The sequence below is a fragment of the Tursiops truncatus genome, chromosome 8 (assembly GCF_011762595.2).
Source record: "Tursiops truncatus isolate mTurTru1 chromosome 8, mTurTru1.mat.Y, whole genome shotgun sequence".
In the NCBI taxonomy this organism is placed as follows: domain Eukaryota; kingdom Metazoa; phylum Chordata; class Mammalia; order Artiodactyla; family Delphinidae; genus Tursiops; species Tursiops truncatus.
In genome coordinates this window covers 101,955,711-101,971,621 of record NC_047041.1, presented here as the reverse complement: position 1 = coordinate 101,971,621, position 15,911 = coordinate 101,955,711, and the positions used below count along the sequence as shown (strand labels likewise).

At 41.9% G+C, this 15,911-nt stretch overlaps 1 protein-coding gene and 1 long non-coding RNA gene across 3 annotated transcripts in view; one reads left to right on the top strand and one right to left on the bottom strand.

Annotated features, from left to right (window-relative positions):
* The window catches only part of PACS1 (phosphofurin acidic cluster sorting protein 1), a 143,680-nt gene that overhangs the window by 74,816 nt on the left and 52,953 nt on the right, over positions 1 to 15,911 (bottom strand). The window lies entirely within an intron of this gene.
* Positions 1,668 to 10,013, top strand: LOC117313218 (uncharacterized). Its single transcript, XR_012333617.1, has 3 exons — positions 1,668 to 1,968; positions 2,832 to 5,174; positions 8,865 to 10,013. It is a non-coding gene; the product is annotated as an uncharacterized lncRNA (long non-coding RNA).

Here is a 15,911-nt window from a genome sequence, read left to right as displayed (position 1 = left end):
GATGTGATCTACCCTGGAGAATGTTCCGTGCACTTAAGAAGAAAGTGTAATCTGCTGTTTTTGGATGGAATGTCCTATAAATATCAATTAAATCTATGTGGTCTATTGTGTCATTTAAAGCTTGTGTTTCCTTATTAACATTCTGTTTGGATGATCTGTCCATTGGTGTAAGTGAGGTGTTAAAGTCCCCCACTATTATTGTGTTACTGTCAATTTCCTCTTTTATAGCTGTTAGCAGTTGCCTTATGTATTGAGGTGCTCCTATGTTGGGTGCATATATGTTTATAATTGTTATATCTTCTTGGATTGATCCCTTGATCATTACGTAGTGTCCTTCCTTGTCTCTTGTAACATTCTTTATTTTAAAGTCTATTTTATCTGATATGAGTATTGCTACTCCAGCTTTCTTTTGATTTTCATTTGCATGGAATATCTTTTTCCATCCCCTCACTTTCAGTCTGTATGTGTCCCTAGGTCTGAAGTGGGTGTCTTGTAGACAGCATATATATGGGTCTTGTTTTTGTATCCATTCAGCGAGCCTGTGTCTTTTGGTTGGAGCATTTAATCCATTCACGTTTAAGGTAATTATCGATATGTTTGTTCCTATTACCATTTTCTTAATTGTTTTGGGTTTGTTTTTGTAGGTCCTTTTCTTCTCTTGTGTTTCCCACTTAGAGAAGTTCCTTTAGCATTTGTTGTAGAGCTGGTTTGGTGGTGCTGAATTCTCTTAGCTTTTGCTTGTCTGTAAAGCTTTTGATTTCTCCATCGAATCTGAATGAGATCCTTGCCAGTAGATTAATCTTGGTTGCAGGTTCTTCCCTTTCATCACTTTAAGTATATCATGCCACTCCCTTCTGGCTTGTGGAGTTTCTGCTGAGAAATCAGCTGTTAACCTTACAGGAGTTCCCTTGTATGTTATTTGTTGTTTTTCCCTTGCTGCTTTGAATGATTTTTCTTTAATTTTTGTCAATTTGATTACTATGTGTCTCGGCGTGTTTCTCCTTGGATTTATCCTGCATGGGACTCTGCACTTCCTGGACTTGCGTGGCTACTTCCTTTTCCATGTTAGGGAAGTTTTCGAGTATAATCTCTTCAAATATTTTCTCGGGTCCTTTCTCTCTCTTCTCCTTCTGGGACCCCTATAATGCGAATGTTGTTGCATTTAATGTTGTCCCAGAGGTCTCTTAGGCTGTCTTCATTTCATTCTTTTTTCTTTATTCTGTTCTGCAGCAGTGAATTCCACCATTCTGTCTTCCAGGTCACTTATCCGTTCTTCTGCCTCAGTTATTATTCTGCTATTGATTCCTTCTAGTGTATTTTTCATTTCAGTTATTGTGTTGTTCATCTCTGTTTGTTTGTTCTTTAATTCTTCTAGATCTTTGTTAAACATTTTTTGCATGTTCTCAATCTTTGCCTCCATTCTTTTTCCGAGGTCCTGGATCATCTTCACTATTGTTATTCTGAATTCTTTTTCTGGAAGGTTGCCTATCTCCACTTCATTTATTTGTTTTTCTGGGGTTTTATCTTGTTCCTTCATCTGGTACATAGCCCTCTGCCTTTTCATCTTGTCTATCTTTCTGTGAATGTGGTTTTTGTTCCACAGGCTGCAGGACTGTAGTTCTTCTTGCTTCTGCTGTCTGCCCTCTGGTGGATGAGGCTTGTGCAAGTTTCCTGATGGGAGGGACCGGTGGTGGGTAGAGCTGGCTGTTGCTTTGGTGGGCAGAGCTCAGTAAAACTTTAATCCGCTTGTCTGCTGATGGGGGGAGCTGGGTTCCCTCCCTGCTGGTTGTTTGGCCTAAAGCAACCCAACACTCGAGCCTACCCGGGCTCTTTGACAGGGCTAATGGCGGACTCTGGGAGGGCTCATGCCAAGGAGTACTTCCCAGAATTTCTGCTGTCAGTGTCCTTGTCCTCACAGTGAGACACAGCCACCCCCTGCCTCCGCCGGAGACCCTCCAACACTAGCAGGTAGGTCTGGTTCAGTCTCCTATGGGTTCACTGCTCCTTTCCCTGAGTCCCGATGCGCACATTACTTTGTGTGTGCCCTCCAAGAGTGGAGTCTCTGTTTCCCCCAGTCCTGTCGAAGTCCTGCAATCAAATCCCGCTAGCCTTCAAAGTCGATTCTCTAGGAATTCCTCCTCCCATTGCCAGACCCCCAGGTTGGGAAGCCTGACGTGGGGCACAGAACCTTCACTCCAGTGGGTGGACTTCTGTGGTATAAGTGTTCTCCAGTTTGTGAGTCACCCATCCAGCAGTTACGGGATTTGATTTTATTGTGATTGCACCCCTCCTACCATCTCATTGTGACTTCCCCTTTGTCTTTGAATGTGGGGTATCTTTTTTGGTGAGTTCCAGTGTCTTCCTGTCGATGATTGCTCAGCACTTAGTTGTGATTCTGGTGTTCTCACAAGAGGGAGTCGGTCACATAGCTTTTAAATTCAGAACTGCATCAAAGAGGGTGATACAGTTAAAGATCAAAATAGTCAAAGGAAACAAAATAGTTTGGTGAACAGCAAAGGATGGGACGTGTGGAAGGCTAAGATGGCCTATGATGCTTAAGAAATGCCATTCTCAAGGGCTTTGTTGATGGGTGAGCAAGAAAGTACATGTGGCTAATGCAATTTGGCACTAATATCCCAACTGATTATGCACTGGTTTTGTTTACACATGTATACATTTTTTTAAAATATTCTTTTCCACTGTGGCTTATCCCAGGAAATTGGATACAATTCCCTGTGCTATACAGTAGGACCTTGTTGTGTATCCATTCTAAATGTAATTGTTGGGCTTCCCTGGTGGCGCAGTGGTTAAGAATCCGCCTGCCAATGCAGGGGACACGGGTTCGAGCCCTGGTCCGGGAAGATCCCACACGCCTCAGAGTAACTAAGCCCATGCACCACTACTGAGCCTGCACTCTAGAGCCCGCAAGCCACAACTACTGAGCCCACGTGCCACAACTACTGAGTCCTGTGCACCTAGAGCCCACGCTCTGCAAAGAGAGCCACCGCAATGAGAAGCCCCTGCACCACAATGAAGAGGAGCCCCCGATCGCCGCAACTAGAGGAAGCCCGTGCGCAGCAACGAAGACACAACGCAGCCAAAAATAAAATAAATAAACTTATAAAAAATTAAAAAATAAAGTCATATGTCTTTTAGAGAAATTAGAGAAGAAAAAAGTACATAGTCTTTTACATTCACCATACTACTTCCCGTTTCTAGTGCTCTTCATCTCTTCCTGTAGATCTGAGTCACCATCTGCCAGTTCCCTTCGTTCCAAAAACTTCCTTTAGTGTAAGTCTCCTGGCAACAAATTTTGTTTTTGTTTTTCTGGAAATGTCTTTACCCCTCATTTTTGAAAGACAGTTTATCTGGATATTGGGGTTTTGGTTAATAGGTTTTCCGTCAGTATTTGAATATATTGTTCCAGTGTCTTCTGGCCTCCGCTGTTTCTGATAAGTTAGCCATATTTGTAACATTGATCCTTTGTATGTAATGTGTCATTTTTCTCTGTTTTCAAGATTTTCTTTTATCTTTGGTTTCAGCCGTTTGGCTATGATGTACCTACAAGTGCTTTTCTTTGTGTTTATCCTGCTTAAAGTTCATTGAATTTCTTGGATATGTAAATCAGTGTTTTCTATCAAATTTACAAAGTTTGGGGCTACTAATTTCTTCAGATTATATTTTCTGTCCATTTTTCCCCTCTCCTTCTGGGACTTCAATTACAGCTATATCAGACTACTTCATATTGTCCTACAAGCCTCTGAGGCTCTGTTCCCTTTTCTTAAATATTGTTTCTCCTCTTTTTTGACCTGGGTAATTTCTATTGCTCTGTTTCCAAGTGCAGATTATTTTGTCTGTAATTTCAAAATTGGTGAGCACATCTAGTGAATTTTGATTTCAGTTACTTTCATTTCAGCCCTAAAATTTCCTTTTTTTTCATAGTTTCCATTTCTTTGTGGCAATTCCTCTATCTGTTCACTTATTTTTCCTTTAATTCTCTGATATTTTCTTATAATTCTTTGATCATATGTATAATAACTGGTTTGAATGAAGTCTTTGCCTACAAAATCCAACATGTGTACCCACGAAGACACTCAGAAGCAGTTTCTATTGATTGCTTTTTTTCCTGAGTATGAGTTACATTTTCCTGTCTCTTTATATGTCTAGTAACTGTAGGTTGAAAGCTAGACAATGTATATAAGATGTTGTAGCAATTCTGGACTCTGCTGTGTCCTTAAGGATTGTTGGGTTTTTAAAATTCTAGTAGGCAGTTAATTTGCCCAGATTCAGACCACATATTGGTCTTCCCCTGGTATGCAGCAGCTGATAAACCTGCTCAGTTCTTACACCTTCTAGCTACTACTTTTTAAGACTGGCTCCCTGGGGTCTCCCCTGTACCTGTGTAATTTGGCAGACAGCCAAAGACCTGGGCAGCTTATACTCAGATTTGAGGGCTCACACTCTGCAATTTTTGTGTTTTTGTAATTTCCCTCTAATTTTCTAGCTGCTCTGCCAGTCTCAGGGTCTGTCTTCTGACACTCCAAGCCAGTAAGGCTCCAGCTTTCTCCTTCCTGAGCTGTGTAGTTTAGGAATTAACTCATCTTAAAAAAAAAAAAAAAAGGCATCAAACTTACAGATCTCAGCTCGTATAGGTTTGCCTTTCAAGGACTGGTTCCTTCTTGCCTCTACTTGTTTGTTTGTTTTTTGTTTTGCTGGGTCCCTTGGTGTCTCTCCTGCACATTTGGAATTTAACAATTGTAATAGTTAATTTTATGTGTCCACTCGACTGGGTTAGGGGGTGTCCAGATAGGTGGTGAACCATTATTTCTGGGTGTGTCTGAGGGTATTTCTGGAACAGATTAGCACTTAAATTGGTGAACTGAGTAAAGCAGGTGGCCCTCCCCAGTGTGGGTGGGTATCATTCAATCCACTGAGGGCCTTAAATAGAACAAAAAGGTGGACGAAGGGCAAATTTGTTTTCTCTCTCTGCTTGAGCTGAAACATCCATCTTCTCCTGCCCCCGGACATCAGCACTCCTGGCTCTTGGGCTCTTAGACTCAATTCGGGACTTATACCATCAGCCCTCTGAACTCTGACTGAATTACACTGCCAGCTCTCCTGAGTCTCCAACTTGCGGACTGCAGATCGTGGGACTTCTCTGCCTCCATAACCACGTGAGTCAATTCCCATAATAAATCTCCTCCTATATATCTATATATGCTATAAGTTGTTTCTCTGGAGAATCCCGACTAATAGAGCAGTCAACAAGGGATTTGGGCAGCGTTTTTACTCAGATGTTGGGCCTCACCCTTTTTGCAGTTCTCTCTTGCTTCCAGGATTTCCCCGTATGTTTCCTCTGCCCTCCATCCCTGACCTCCCTTCTCTGTCACCTCTCACCTGTAAGGCTGCAGTTTTGCACTGTCACTTCATCCACTGTAGCCACCATGGGGACTGAAGCACACCTTTAGGCAAAATACCCCCACAAACTTGCAAGTCTTGCTCCTTCCAATTACAGCTTTTTCTCCTCCAGCTTCTGTCTGCTTTTGGGTGCTTTTAGTAGTTTCTTTTATTTTGTCCAGATTTTCTAATTATTATCTGTGGGAGGGCTTGAGCAACCACTTCACTCTACCTCCTCTACTGGAAATTTCCTAATCCAACTGAGAATAATTTACAACTCAATATACTTTCTAGATTTTTTAAAATAACACCTTACCTTTAAAAAGCATAGTGCTATACAAAATATTTATAAGTAATAAAAGTTTTAAAATAATGAACAACAATCTCACTAGTAAAGACCTAATTGTCTTTAGAAAATTTAAGTCAAGCAGTCCATGTGTTGCATGTAATAAAGTCAATGGCAGAAAAGGCCTGGGGCAGTTCTTCCTATTTTAATGAAGAGGAAACATAAAGTGAAAAAAAAAGAGAAAGAAACAAAGAAAAAGAAAAGCCCAGGGCCCAAATTAAAGAAGCTAGCAACTAGAATTCTGATTCTAGAAAATGAATCCTTTTCCTGCCTAGGATCACCACAACTCAGTCTGTTCTACACTTAGCAAATGAAGGACATGGGAAAAATAAAGCTCTTCTTTTGTTTTGGTTTTGTTTTGCTTTATTTTTGAGAGTCTCAATGGTTATTTTGGGGGGAGGAGAAAGAATGTGGGCTGAATAACTGTTCAACATTTACAGTACTGGACTCCCAACTGCTGTATGGAATAATGAGATGTTATATGTCTCAAAGTGTAAATATTTACAGATGGTCTGCTATAAGCAATGCATATATGTAACAGGAACAGAGAAATGGGATGGAAGAAAAGTGAATAATGTGAATAAGATCAGTTTTGCTCCCAAAGATTTTTATGATGTACTAAATAGACATGTAAAGAAAAAAAACAAAAACAGAAGAGGAGAGACACAGGAGGTGAAAGGGAGGTAGACAGTTAAGTGCTGCTTATAGACTAAGTACCTGATTTAGTAAATCTCACAACTCCAAATCACAGTTAGTGTTATGCTATGAGTTACTTCTGTCTGTGTGTGTATGTTTACGAAGTATTACCGATACACTGTAGAAAAAATATTTAGTTTATTTTGGAAATATATAGCAAAGTGAAAGAAACATCCCTATAAACCTCCAAGGAAGATCACTGTTAAAAATCCAAGGGAAAAAAAAATGTGTGTATGTGTGTCCACCACCCTTTGAGCATATACTTCTGTGCTTCCTTTGCTCTCTCTTTTTAAACAAATCCTGTTGTTCATATTTTACAACTTACATTAAGTGGACACCCTTCCATGTGAGTAATTTTCCTGGACTAAATCTGCAGAATCTGTCTCCTCCGTGATGTGCAGCCATGATGTTTCTACTCAGGTGCTTTCTTTTCTTTCAATTCTTGTTTCTGTTATTAGAGCTGACTTCCTAGGGGTTGCCCCTGCGTCTACAAGGTTTAGAGATCAGCCAATGATTGGTTAAAGGTCGTGCTCACACATCTGGAGTCACCGAGACTTCCAGCCTCTGCACATTGATTTGTGTAGGGTTAAGAACACACAGTTCAGGTCTGCCCCAACTGTGACTCTCTCCCGGGGCCTCCTGCATCTCCTCTGTACATCCATTCAGCTGCCCAGCCGACCAGGGCTGTGTGGTTAGCTTGGGACCCGTCTAGTCTTACATGTGTGCACGGCTTCCAGTCGGTCAGGAATGTGTGGAGAGTTTTTCAAGCCTGTCTGTGGCTGTCATTTCTAGGACCTCTACTAAGGTTCTGGCTAGTTCACAGTCCGTTGTTTGACCCAAGTGGGGCAGCTAGTTAGGCTACCAGAGCTGCCTGTTGCTTGCCACCGAGATCATAACTTTTACTGACAATGCCAGTGGGCGTCGGCTTTTCACCTTCTGCTCCAAATCAGGTGCGTTTCCTCTGGCAGCCAGTTGCTAGCTTTTACGGTCTGCCCAAACCCCACCCCCCCACGATGGAACTACTACATTAATGGGTTGGGGGTGGCAGGGAGTAGTCCCAGGCTAAGAACATCAAAAACTCCCACTGTCCTTATCTGAAGTTCAGCAGTTTCTTACGGACAAATGCTTCTCAATTTGCTGTTGGCATGTGTGCTCTTTCCTCAGACCTGAAATGGTTGTTTTTGACAACTTTGTCCAGTTTATCACTGTTTTTCGAGGAGAGATGTGCAGAATTCCTCACTCCACCTACCGACGTCCTGCCTCTGTCCTCAGCTACTTATAAATCTTCTTTCATTTCAGTGTACCACTCGGCCACATGACATAACACCACACTATAAGTCAAATACGGGATCATAAAGGAAAGTGAGCATCCTTCATGCCCAGCTGTCTTCCTAACGCTATTACAAAGAAGGAGCAAAATATAACGTTTTTAAAGATGGCTCTACAACTCTACCTGGTCTAAAAGTAAACCAAATGCCTGTGTTTCCCTCAAGTCTTATCTAGGTTCCAGGAGCAGGTTTCACCTTGACTCTTTTATGGAAGAAAGTTGCTTGGCTACTTTTTGTTTTCCTTCCCTGTAAGTCACACATTCTCTCTATTGGCTGGCATCTCAAGTCACCGGGCTCCTGAGAGCTGGTTACCAGATCTCTAGTGAAGGCAGACTGCCCTGATAGCCTTCTGTGTTTATTTGTACCAGTAACAAACCTGGGATTTATTTTCCCTCACTCTAATAAACCTTGTTTCCTTCCTCAATGTGATACAGTTTCTTTTTGTAATAGAAACGGCTCCTATTGCTGTATCTTACCCTACTGAAACTGCAAACTATCACATGGCTTGATCTGGTCATTTAGCAAACAGGTATTATTGTTACTGTTTGTTCTTTTTCTTAGAACCCAACTCAAGAGAAAACTAAATAGGCACTTCCCTGGAAGTCCAGTGGTTGACTCCCTGCTTCCAATGCAGGGGGTGCAGGTTCAAGCCCTGGTCAGGGAACTAAGATCCCACATAACGCAGGGCGCAGCCAAATAAATAAATTACTTAATTAATAAAAAAGGAACAGTTGAATACATTAAAAAAAAGAAAAAGCTAAATACAGTCAGTTATCAGTCAGAGGCAGACAGGAATCAAAGTTCAAGGATTTCTGATTCTTAGTACTACAGTTACGCGCCTCCCCAAACTAAAGCATTCTTCCATATTGTTGCTACGTTGACACTGAGTTTGTGAAAGAGCATTTATTCCACACGACCCACCCTCAAGTAACTGCAAATGGCTTTTGAAACTTTCTTAAAATGCTTTTTCCTCACAAAAGTCTGCAGCAGTACATGGCTTCCCAGACTGAGCATTATATGTTAAATCAGGGCAAACATAATGGCAAAGGGAATTTCTCACTCATTGCTTCTCTTGGGTTGGTGGTACCACGTGACAGGCTGACGCAAGAGAGAAGAGCAGTCACTGGTCCGACCTGATCCAATCCAGCTGAGGACACACAGTGAGGGCATCGGCGGTGAGATGACCACACACCCACTGCCCCTCACACTTAGCGGCTACTCCAGGATGCTAGCCTCACCAGCGTGGGGGTGAGGAATACGCCACCCGAGGAAGGTGGAAATGCTGCAGATCCTGTCTCCTCCAGACAGCAAGAGGTTTTAAGTAATCCACACGGCGTCCCTGGAAGTCAGCAGTCCATTACAACTGGAGTTAACTGATAAGGTGGGGTGGATTACAAGAAGGTAATTCAATTGCAAGACTCTTGACAACACCATAATCTAATACTGCTCGGGAGGGAAATCACTCCTTTTGTTTGGCATTTTCATTAACAGAACCCCCTGACTGCAGTTTAAAAAGCTGCATTAGGAAGAACAGCCTCTCATACGGTCTTAAAAAAAAAATTTATTTATTTGGTTGCGCCGGGTGTTAATTGCAGCAGGCGGGCTCCTTAATTGCGGCACATGGGCCCCTTAGTTGCGGCTCGCAGTCTCCTTAGTTGTCGCATGCTAACTCTTAGTTGCGGCATGCATGTGGGATCTAGGTCCCTGACCAGGGGTCGAACCCGGGCCCCCTGCATTGGGAGCGTGGAGTCTTATCCACTGCGCCACCAGGAAAGTCCCTCTCATACGGTCTTTACCGGATAGAATGACCTGACCCACCTATAAATAACAGAATTTCTAGTCAAGCCACACAGCTGGAGTCAATGTAGGCTAAACTTTGGTTTGTGAGTCATTCTGTTTTCTCAGTGGTGGCATTCCAGATACAAATACCATTTATGGATTTTGGGTTTTTCCAGTGAAGGTGGCTAACATGTAAGGGGACGGAATGTAAAAACCCTGGACATCATTCAGATCAACACAGTCTCAGGGCTGTTCTAACAGGAAAAGCAGTGTTAGACGGCAGCTGACTCGAAACTTCCCCTGCTCTTTCTCTTCATGAGTTCCATTCCCATCTGGTTTAAACTAACGGATCTGAATTATAGAAAGTGTCAGGTGTACATCTGACAGAAATTATCCACTGCCTCTTTTTTCATAAGATGCTGATTCGTAAGAGATGAGCACATTCTACCTGGGTTACAGAAAAACAATCCCCCTCTCTCTCTCTCTATATATATGTGTGTGTGTGTATATATACACACATATATGTATATATATACACACATATATATGCACACACACATATATACATGTATACACACACACACACACACACACATATATATACAGTGTTTTTTATATATATATATACACACACACAGTGTTAATAACATTAGGGATGAGAAAATACTTTCCAAATCCACCAAAACAGAACTGAAAGGTATAAAAATAATAATATTGCATTAAATATATAAAAAGTTCAAGATAAATACATTTCAAGGCTTTCTAAAATGGAATAACATTGCTGCATAACAGACAACAATATGTATAATGTACATAAAATAATGAATGTGATGAACGTATTCTTTGCAGCATTGTTTGTAACAGCAAGAAAGGGGAAACAATTTAAGCTTCTTTCCTTGTTTCCTGAAGTAGAATCCATGAAGAACTTCTCCAGACATTCCTAACCAAAACCCTCTCATACTTTAGAAAGAAGTTAAGAACTTAACTAGAGGCCAGTCAGAACTCTCCCTGTTTTTGTGTTCTGTAGCTGTAGCTTAGAAGCTTCAGCATCACTTCAGAGCCTGTTAAAATGCAGAATCCCAGGCCCTACCCCAGACCCACTAGATCAGAATCTGCATTTTAACAAGACACCCAGGAGATCTGTATACACATTAACGTTTGAGATGCACCGGCCGATAGCACATTTTCAATTAAGCTTTTAATACCATATAAGAGCTTGATTTTGAGCTCATGTTACAAGAGCCATCAATACAGAGGTGAAGGCTGGTTTCGTCAAATTCAAGGAGGCCTTTTTCGTCTGTGGTTTGGCACCACCTGAGCAACCAGTCAGTATTTGGGGCTCAGCACGTCAGACATGCTAAGGGCAAATGGTTCCATGATGTTCTCAGGTTGTAAGCATCAGTGTCACAACGGGATTTATTTAAGAAATTAATCCTAGAAGTCGGAACTTCTAAATGTCTGTTTCAGTGCTTCTCAAACGTTGGTGCACCTGGGAATCACCGGGGGAACTTGTTTGCAAAGGAAGATAGCAAGGTCTCACCTCTCAGGAGTCCTATTAGTTCATCAGTAGGGACTCTAACAATTCTAAGAAACATGGCCTCAGGGCTGGGATTAGAAGGCACCTAGGGCACAAAATTTAAGGAAGTACTTATTCTCAGGTTTACCCAAGTGCAAGATTGCCACCTGAGCAAACCTCAGAGTGCCTCCTTAAATGGGGCATCCAGGGCATCTCGCAGGACTCCCCCTGGCCTCCGTCCTGTACAGGGTGAGTCTGTGGCCCAGCAGCACCAGCACGGTCTGGAGCCTTGTTAGAAATACAGAATCTTGGCCCAACTCCAGACCTACTGAATCAGAATCTGCAGATTGTCAAGATTCTCAGGTTATTCCTACGCATATTAAAGTTTGAGAAACAATGAAAATAAGGGATGCCCAAATAAAGTCTTGCAACAGATAGTAAAATCCTAAGCTCTTTCTAACACATCATGTTGCATCTCTGATACAGGAAAATGAGCAGTGGCTTGCCACTGATGTTCAAAGGACAGCCCTACACTGACCAATATTTTTGTCACTCTTTTCATCAATGGCCTGGATAATGACAGAAAAGAGATGCTTATTAAGCTGCAGGGGGCACAAAGCAAGAGGCTGCTGGTGCAAGAGGTAAGAATCAGGCCATCCTGACAGGCCAGATGACAGGCTGAACACTGAACTATAATAAGGATAGAATAAGTTTGACATTTCAGCTAAAAATTTTACTAACGAAGGTATAAAATGTGTGATGGTTTGCCTGGCAGCAAAACATATGAAAAATCCTGGGAATAAGTCCAAAAGTATATTGTGAATTTAATACAATGGCATTTCAAATCAGTGGGAGAAAAATGAATCACTTAATAAATGGTACTGGAGTAACTGGGTGGCTAACTGGAAAAATAAATAAATTTGAACCTCTAACTCACATCTTATATCAAAATAAATTCCAGAAGGATCAAAGATTTAAACATAAAAACAAATCCATTAAAGTATGAGAAGAAAATACGAGGAAAATATTTTTAAAATAACCTCAAAGTAGGTGAGGTCTTTCTAAGCATGAACAAAATCCGAAGGATATAAAATCCAGGGGCTGTTTTTAAAAAGTTGATACATTTTATTACATTAAGAAAAAAAATCTGCATGGTAAACACCACTGTAAACAAAACCTGAAGAAAAATGACAACAGGTAGGGGAAATTTTACAACTCATATCAAAGACATAGGGCTATTTTCTTTAATGTACAAAGACTCCCAAAATCATCAAGAAAAAAGCCCAATACACCAAAGGGAAAGCTCAGCCTGGAGAGACTAAGGAGGCTGAGAGCTGTCCTCCAATAGCAGAAGGGCATTCTTGTGGAAGAGTGAAAACATTGAGTCATGTGTTGCTATAAATGGCTGAATCGGGATTGATGGTGGAAATTCCCATGAGTTAAATGTCAGCTGAACATACAGAAGAACTTTCTAAGAATTAGGCCAAGGCTAACTGGCCAAATTTTAGGAAATTCTTGGAAGGGAGGACCAGGTAAGATGGGAAACTAAGCAACATGATCTCTGAGGTTCCGTCAAACTCTGAAATTATGCAATTCTATCCCAAAGATTACATCACCTCTGGAAAAGTTAACAGCACAAAATCAAATAACGTTAGGCTCTCACAACTCCAAAAAGATTGGAAACCATGGTGCTTATCACTCGTAACTCTTCATTATAAGTACAATGTTCTCTGGGGGCAGGGGGACAGCGGGGAGGGTATAAATGATTTGTTGACTCCTGACTCCGTACTCAGGAGTATTTTGAGGGTTTTATGGTGGGGGGTTGGGCAAGCCTTCTTCATTCATTGCTCCTGCTCCTTCATTACTAAAAGCAAAAGAAGGGTTTTAAAAGAGAGTGAATTAGGGTTGGAGAGTTAAGTATGAGGTCTCACTAGTGTGGTTCTTTGTCGTATAAAAGCCGTAACCCACCACCCGTGAGAGATACGTCGACGTCAAGGTCACTTTCACTATAATCTGATTATGAGCTAAAAAGCACAAACAAATATGGTAGAAAAATTCAGCTTACAGACAGGATATAAACCAGCAGTGAGTTTTGCAAGTCAATTGGGTAGAATCTGAAACAGCACTAAAAATGTGGAGAGCCGGAGAGAAGGAAAGCTAAGACGAGGCGGGTCCCTTGGCCAGCCTGTCAGTGCATGCACAGTGAACCCACAAAGTACCTGAGATATTGAGCATGGGCACCTTTTCCAAGTAGAAAATACCACTGGAATACTAGCAATTTATAAGGTAAAATAAAATGGAAGAACTGTTTTATTTACTTTAAATTCTAATACTTAAGACAAAGCAAATTTAGTTGAAGAAGGCTGAGACGGTGAACAAAAATGTGTTAAGGTTCTGAAGGGAGCTCCTAATGTATCTCTCAAGAGCTCCAGAAGTTGGCAACAGTGAGTCTCTATTTACTGTGGCATCTAATTTCACTTCAAAATCTGGCGCTGCTTTTTGCCTTAATAAGGACATGCCACTGAGTGCTTTTTAGCCGTGATGGGGGAAAGTTTTTAGTTCAAAAGTATAATGAAAAGATCCCCACAGCTCCCTCAGAAGCAGGCCCAGTAGTCCTGGCCCACCTGGCTCCCTCTGCTGATGGCTAGTCCTTCTGTCTAAGGCAGGATACAAGGGCCTCAAAGCCCTACCCCTTTCCACCTTTGACATGAGGGTTGAATGCTGTGTATCATGGCTTTTTGTTCATTTTGTTCTGAAATTAAAGTATGCAAAAAAAAAAAAGTATAATGAAAAGAATGAGTGAGGACAAGAAATAAGATGCTTTTGAGGTAAGACAGCAGTAAATAAGAAGCCCAAAGAAGAGGCAAGAAGGCTTATCTGAAGCATAATTATCTAAAATGCAAGATAGAATAAAAGTGTGTATAGGGGTAGGGAGAGAATCCCCCACGAAGGTGGGAAAAGAGGAAGATGACACCGTGGCCAAGTTTCTCTACAGGCCATCAGGGGGCACCATCAGCCAGGACAACTCAGCCGCTCCAGGTGGCCGAGAGACACCTCTAACAGGACTTCCGATAGCTGTAGCATATTCCCAAACTGGAAAGCTACACTAATCTATCAAGCTTTAGAAATGCTTTCATAGCCAGGTAATCGAGAAAAAAATTAAAACAAACAAAACCAGTTATCTGCCATCTGTTTCTGTATTTGCTTATCCAAATCACAAAGGGCAATGATAGTGTCATTTGGTATCCAGAAGGAAGATGAATGCCAGGGAAGGCTGGAAAAATTTCTTCAAGGAGCTCCTGATGCTCTGAACCCTGGACCATCCCGGAGCAGCACACAGCGTGCTGAGGCCCCTCAGACCCAGGCTGCGGTGCAGGGGAAGGAAGCGAATAGGGATTTCAGCAGGGCGCAGGGGTGAGAGGCCTGGAGCAGTGACCTCAAGGATAGATATGTTTCACGGATATGTTAAACCTAGCTTTTCATCTCTCTGAGAAACGCAAATAAACATGGGGTATATTTCACAGGCGGCTGAAAAAGTAGGAGGTTAAATGTCTCGCTCGGTATCACACTTAACCAGGACAAAGATTACTGGTATAACTGTTTGGTCCAGTTTTTTTTTTTTTTTCCATTAGATGCCAGAGATTCACAATTGTTTTTTAAAACAAGGCAGAAAGTATTGCTTTAAGATACATTTAACAAAAAGGTCTGCTAAATATCTGAGCCTGGATAACACATACAAGCAAATCTGTCCCTTCGGGAGCTACTTTGTGTCGTCCTCATCCCTCAAACCTGCTGCCAGGCAAAATCTTTCCAAGACGTCTGTTGACCTATATTACTTTATATTATAAACCGTGAGACATACTGGCTGTTCCGATATTCTGTACTGGGGTTGACAGCATCCTTAACCCTAAGAGTCAGTCAACAGTGAGGCCTCCAGCAGCCACGAGAGAAGCCAAAGAGGAGGCCGAGAGGAAAGAAGGCTGAGGGTTCGTGCAGAGAGGAGAGAAGAGAGTATAAAAATGGAGAACACAGAAAACGGACAGAAAGGACAAAAGCTGGTTTAGTAGTTTAGACTACACAGAGTGCCCCCAAATTGTCTTTAGGTGATGTCCCTGGGTACTGACTGCTTTGCCCTGCTCCCGCAGTGGAATAGGAATAATTATTCATCTGTGCAATTTTAATAATATTGGCTTAAAACTTATATAACAAAACTACATGTTAGAAATATCTTTTTCTTTTTTTTTTCCTTTTAGTTCCCTGACCAGGGATTGAACCAGGGCCCTCGGCAGTGAAAGCCCAGAATCTTAACCACTGGATTGCCAGGGAATTCCTTAGAAATATCGTTTTTACATCAGATGCTTGGTGTTTAGGAGCTGGCCCACGGAAGGGAATGAGCTTTCAGAATTCAGGGAGGCAGCTTTACTTTGAGACAGAGGGTAGGGGGCACACACTGCCAGGTGGCTGCTAGGTGTTCTCATGTAATTTCATTTATTCCTCACCAAACACCAATAAGGTACGTGTTATCTCCATTCTATAAATGACAGAACACACCTAGGGAAGACAAGTGACTCACCCAAGGCCTCAAAACCAGTAAGGGGTAGAGCCAGATCCTCATCGAAGGCTCTAAAATGACAGCTGCCTTCCTCTCACTGAGAAGCAAAGAGCAGCTCCTCCAGCCGGAAGCACGTGGGCCATTTACGACTCTGCAAGAGACGCTGCCTCGAAAGCCTATTCATTCATTCAAAACAGATGTCCTAACTGCCACCATATCTAGAGCACAGCTGCAAATACCAATACAGCCGTGAAGGAGAGACTCGGTGCCCTACTCTTGTAAAGCTAGCTGAAAATC